Raw genomic sequence first — 6,695 nt, forward strand, 5'->3', positions numbered from 1 at the left:
ACATTGTACTATTTTATAATATTATTTTTATGTTTACCCAGATTTTCTAATCATTCTCAGTAGATGGATTATTATAAGGGTAACTGCTCTGCCATTGCCAGAATTATGTCTTCCAAAGACTATTGACATAAAACTAAACAGAGGTTGCAGAACCACAAAGAAATCTGGACTACAAAAAATTTTAGGATGAGTAAAAAATATATTTTATGAAGACCTACTTATATTACAGAGTTATTTAAAATAGTCAAATATTTATAAATAAGATATTTCATTATATGAAAAGGTTCATATTTGGAAAATATTGGTTCATGAATGGTACATCCTATTTTTAAACACTATTTTTAATGTTTCCATTGTGCTATCATCATATAATTGCATTTTTATGTTTTCAGTGCATGCATGAGTAGGAAAATATGCTTATCAAACAGTAAATTTATTGAATGGCTTTTATATGCAATATGCATTGCTAAATGTGCCTGTAAATTGACTCTTCCTATAGGCCAGCCAGCTATTTGGAGTATGAACCCAAAGGCTAAGAACCACTGTATACCTACTGGCCAACAATTAAAATAAATTGATAAGTACCTAGGAGAAAATAAATTTACATGTACTAATCTTATAAAAATAAAATCATAAAAATAATAGGTGACATAGCTGATCAAATATTAGGATACTCTTTTATTTTTGTGTAATAATTCAAAGCAAGGTGGCTCACCTAAGGATTTGACTCATTACTACAGCCTCATTAGACCCATTCTGTGCCAGCTAGTCGTTCCAAATGTGCTATTCATAACTCCATTTTGAGAGTGGAAAGGAGAAAATGTAATAAAGATCAGGTAATCCCCCTGTTGTAATTTTTTTAGCAAAATTATTTCCTCTTATTCTGTGGATCTTCACTAAAGTAAATAGAAATGTGCATGATTTATGTTAATTTATACATGATGATGAGAATTAAGGCTTCTGGAGAAACTCCCACTATATATTTCAGAAGATCTTCAGGGAAGGGGCTGAGTTCTCTTGACTAACTCCCAGTGGGCCTGAAGAGATACTGGCCAAACTTTCAAAGTAGCTCCTTAAAGATAGATTGATCTGTTTAGAACAATCCATTCACCTGTTCAGTTTCAGGGTCCAATCAATATCATAAAAGCAGGGCCGGGTAGGGAGTCCAGGCATTGCGCTCATCGTTCCTACTAAGGGGTACAGAAAAACAGCCCCAACACTGGTGCGGATGTTGCGAATAGGCAGAACGGAGCCTGTAGGCATGCTTTTTTGCTCTGGGTTGTGAGACAAGGACAAGTGTGTCTTGGCCATGCAGATGGGTAGATTCCCAAAGCCCTGCTTCGTGTAGACTTTGGCTTTGTGCTGAGCTTCAGGGAGCAATTCAATGTCATCTGCCCCATAGATCTTCTGCACAATGATCCTGATTTTATCCTCAACTGGGAGCTGGAGGTCATAAAGGAGTCTGAAGCTCCTAGGTGCCTGTGCAGCTCTCTGGACAACAGGCGCCAGGGCTAAGGCACCCTTGCCCCCTTCTGCCCAGTAAGTGCACTTCACAGCATCAAAAGCTCCATGCTCTCAAGCAAGGCAGATGACAAGATCCAGCTCAGCCTCTGTATCCGTTTTGAATGCATTCACAGCCACTACAACTGGAACTCCAAACATTCTGGCATTTTCAATTTGTTTCTTCAAGTTACTGATGCCTTTTTCAACCAGCTCCAGGTTCTCCTCTATGTAAGCCTTGGGAAGAACCAGTCCAGTGGTGACCATGGGTCTGCTGCTGTGCATTTTAAGAGCCCTGACAGTAGCAACGAGCACCACCACATGAGGGCGGAGGCCAGAGTACTGGCGTTTGATGTTGAAAAACTTTTCCATTCCAATGTCTGCTCCGAATCCGGCTTCAGTCACTACAAACCCTTCGGGGACTACAAGCTTGAGTGCAACCCAGTCTGCTATGATAGACGAATTTCCATGTGCCATGTTGGTGAAGGGGCTGGCATGGACGAACACTGGAGTGCCCTCTAACGTCTGCATGAGGTTAGGCTTGATCGCATCCTTCATAAGCACTGTCAACGCGCCACTCACCCCCAGATCTTCGGCACTGATGGGCTTCCCTTTCTTGCTGGAGGCCACCACCATTTTGCCCAGTCTCTCTCTCATATCTTCCAGAGAACTGGTGAGGGCCAGGACAGCCATGATTTCACTGGCCACTGAGATATCAAACTGGGTTGTTCGTGTGTACCCTTTCTCCATTGAAGCCTGTGATCTTACGCAGGCATCTATCATTGGTATCCTACACTCTTTGCCAAGTTATGGTTACTGGATCAATATCTAGTTTTGCAAATATGTTTATCTCTTCATCTGTCAGTGTGGTAGGGTCAGTCTTTTCAATACCTAGTCTCCTTAACCTTTGGATTTGGATATCAGAGGACTTTCTCACTCCATTTACTGAGGGCACCAAACGATTAAAGAGAGCCTTGTCTGTCTGGGTCAGTTCATGGAATATCCAGGCATCAATGGCCACAGCAACCAGGTTATTAGCTGCAATGATGGCATGGATGTCACCAGTGAGGTAGAGATTAAACTCTTCCATAGGAATGACCTGGGAGTAGCCACCTCTTGCAGCACCACCTTTTAATCCAAAGGTGGGGCCCTGAGAAGGCTGTCACACACATGCAAAGACATTCAGGGAAAGATGGGTGCCCAGGGCTTGCACCAGCCTGATTGTGGTTGTGCTTTTCCCTTCTCCCAGGGGCGTTGGGATTATTCCAGTCACCACTACGTATTTCCCATCAGGCTGGTGTTTCAGGCATTCCAGTGCTGACAGCAGAACTTTGGCCTTTGTCTCACCATACAGTTCCACCTCTTCAGAGAACAGGCCAATTTCTTGAGCCAGCATACCAATGGGCTTTGGTTTGCAAGATCGTGATATAGCAATGTCGCTTGGAAAAGGTGTCTTCAGGTTAAAGTTGTTATGCTGAATACTCCACTTTCCTGGCTTAAATTTCTCCAGGAAATGCTTTGCACTCTCTACCGTGCTCTGCATAAGCATTGCCACCATCATGGGCCCAACGCCGCCGGGAACAGGAGTGATGAAGCCTGCCCACTCTTTGGCCTCATTGTATGCCACATGACCCACAATCATTCTCCCATTTGATTTTGTATCATCTAGGACATAATTGATCCCACAGTCGATGACTATTGCCCCAGGTTTGATTTACTCTCCTTTCACCATTTCATGCTGACCAGTTGCAACCACTAGGATGTCACCTTTATTTACTTCCTCGCCCAGATTGGCAGTCTTGGAGTGTCAGGTGGTCACTGTGGCATTGTTCCACAGAAGCAAGTCATGCATTGGGGCTCCCACTATTTTACTGCTCCTGACCACCACGGTGTGCTTTCCAGTGATCTGTACGCCTGTCTCTTTGATGATTTCCGAGCATCCTTTAGGTGATAAGGAATGAAACAATCATTTAGATCACCTCTAGCAAGTTTCCCAGCACTGATACTACTCAATCCATCCAAATCTTTTTCTGGTGCGATAGCATTGATCACTGCTTCAGTGTTAATAGCATTTTCTGAATCTAAAGGTAGCTGCGGTATGAATCCATGTACAGTACAGTCTTCATTCAAAGATCTAATGTACTTTGACACCTCAGATTCTATGGCTGTTCTTGGTAATTTAATGTGAGTGCCTTTTATCCCAACCTCTTCAGCAGCCTTCAGCTTCATATTTATATAAAGATTGGAATCATCTCTGTCACCAACCTGTAAAATTGCCAGGCCTGGTGTGAAACCAGATACTTGTTCCTTCATCTGAGTGACTTCATTCTTCAGTCTCTCCCTTATTTGCTCATAGGCCTCTTCCCCCGTCAGGATTTTTGCTGGTACCATATGACCACAGTTGTTGGCTGTCAGAACTGGACTCTGCCACCCTCTAGTTGCAATAACCCCCCCTGTTGTAGTTATTTTATTTATTTAACATATATGTTATCAAGTACCCAATATTACCCAGGTTTTATGTGAGGTGCTATGGCTACAAACACATAGCCCTGATTCCATTATCAACATGTAAAAAATAAACATTATAGGAACAAATGAGATTTTCAGAGTACATGCTGGGTAGAAAAGAAAGTGAGGCCAAGAGTAGATTGATTATCTGGCAGAAAACATAGGAACCAACAAACACAAAGTAACTATGAGACTAAATAAAGTTATTTAGGTAGGAATGATGGCATGAAAGCTAGAGGAAAAGGAAGTTTTGGTGTATAAGCGGTATTGGAATCTTTGTTTTTAAGAAGTAGAATAGTTTCTGATAATAATTTAGTATCCTATAAATGGTCATGGGAATGAGTGTCCCAAGTGGATTGATTGTGATTTTATGGAGTCAAGAAGGTTTGAGGCCAGGGTGTTGAATGAATCAACAAATGCAAATATTGAGGTTCTATGGTCCTCAGTTGAAATGTGTGCTAGTGTCTGTGATACTGGTTGTAGAGAACAGATGAGGACAACAGAACAGACAGCATGGGTTTCAAAGGGACAAGAGTGCTTACTTGAAGACGAATAAGCAATTGCCTGGAAATGTCAATATTAACAAGGAATTTTCAGAAGATAGCAATTGATTTCTGTCACATTTCCACTATATAATATTCAATTCAATACCATGTTCCAAAAAGCAGAAGAAATCAGAAGACCATTATTTTAATTTCATGTTTGGAATCTACTACTATGATAATTGGGGTGACCATATAATTTATAACCAAAATTAGGGAACTTTGCAGAGTAAAATAAGATGCTATTAAAAAAAAATACCAGGACAACCAGGCACAAACTGGGACTGCCCCAGGCAAAAAGAAACATACAGTCACTATATGAGCAATTCACATTTCTTCACCTATAGAAGGTAGAGAATATTCACTTTAAGACAACTATGTGAAAGTACCTAAGTTCTTAGTGAGTGTTAAATTAATGCTTGCCAAATTGGAGTATTTTTGTCCTGTCTTGCTCCAGAAACTATGCTGAAACTCACTGAAGTTAGGGGATGTACCTATTCTTTCTTTGTGGCCCTGCATTAATTAGCACAAAACTGTATATCCTGTTGGGATCCAGTACATGTAACTTCTGTCTTGCCTTTGCAACTTTATTTGTAGCAGACTGAAGTTTACTCTCATGCCTTAATTATTTTGGAATAAACCTTATCCTTAATACAGATAGGGAAATAGTTATGGGAAAGTGTTGCAAATTAGCAAATTAAAATAAACTGTGTTATGTAAGCGGGGATTTTGAAAATGAAATCCGGGTTTGTATTAGTGCCTCAGGATCTAGAATGCAACCAATTCTTTTTCATTCAGTATTGTGAAGGGCTGTTCTGCCCTGTAGGCACTAAAACTGGTTGGTCTCAGACAGGTGGAAGTACTTTGGTCATGACTATGGCTTCCATCTTGCCAACTCCTGGTGCTACTTAGCCCAAATGCAAGCAGTCAAGGACAAGGCCTAAGATTTCTCTGGGATAATACCAAAATTTGGTGAAGGCAAACTTAGGGTTAAAACATGGCACTAATTTTGTCTAGAAACTTGGCATTTCAATCACCCCGGTGACAAATGCTTTTCTTGAGACACAGAGAGTAGTCATACTTTTCACCATCCCTTTGGTAAACATGTAAGAATTAATTTAATGCTTGAATTACTTCACCATCCTCAGCGACTGTTTCTCATTCTCTTCTAAAATGGTCTTTCTTCATCCATGGCTGATCTCCTATCTGAGGCTGCTTCAAAAGTGATTTGACAGCTTACATCACTTGTTACACTAACCCCAGATTAATTTTGTTTTTCCTCCTGACCTACGGTTCTTCTTATTTTGCTCTTTCAAAATTCTTCTATTACTTTTTTGACAGTGAATGTAAGATTTTCAAACATATATTGGCTGTCTTACTTAAAATATCCTATGCTCCCAGTATAATCATATGTATTGAAAATAGAATTGGAAGAGACCACAAAGACTACATTGTCCAAACCCCTTCTTCATCTTGAATCCTCTCTGCAACATGCCTAATACATCATTATACTTTGTTTCCCATTACCAAGACTTTTTACCAAAAGTGCTACTTCTTGATCTATCCATTTTTTCTTCAGGCAGGTATAATTATAATTATTTTTTTCTTATATTGAAGCAAAGTCTATCTACCTATAACTTTACCTATTGATCTTTGTAACCTCTTGGTGCTATATGGAAAAAAATGACATCCATCTTTAAATATGCACAGAATTTATCATGGCTTCTCCAAAATATTCTCCAAGATAAATGAGCTGAAATCCTTTTAGCCATTCTTCCTACAGTATGGATAAAAGTTCTCACTGGGATGAACAACTTGTCTCATTTAGTTTTTCTGATTTTAGCACTGGAAGTTCCACATCCTGGGAATGCCCTCAATCCCCAGAAAACTGGGTCATTGTAGTTTCTTCACTATCTTGATCACTCTTCTCTGAACACACTCTAGTGTAGCACCACTCTCTTCAAATCAATGCCCAGAAGTAGATATGATACAATTCGCCATAGAATAAAATTTAGTATTATTCAAGCCACTTGTTCAATGAATTGCCAAAAGGACCTTGTTATTGTTTTTGACTTCAAGTCCAACAATAATAACCACTGATTTGTTTTACTTTAGTATATCAAATAAAGCGTTGCTACTGAAATC

The 6,695-nt window shown here is 39.9% G+C and overlaps 1 pseudogene; it reads right to left on the reverse strand.

Annotated features, from left to right (window-relative positions):
* Positions 1-1,093: 1,093 nt before the first annotated feature.
* On the reverse strand, positions 1,094-3,891 carry LOC105868167 (C-1-tetrahydrofolate synthase, cytoplasmic pseudogene; annotated as a pseudogene).
* Between the last annotated feature and the right edge of the window lie 2,804 nt (positions 3,892-6,695).

This window comes from Microcebus murinus, chromosome X (genome assembly GCF_040939455.1).
Source record: "Microcebus murinus isolate Inina chromosome X, M.murinus_Inina_mat1.0, whole genome shotgun sequence".
In the NCBI taxonomy this organism is placed as follows: Eukaryota; Metazoa; Chordata; class Mammalia; order Primates; family Cheirogaleidae; genus Microcebus; species Microcebus murinus.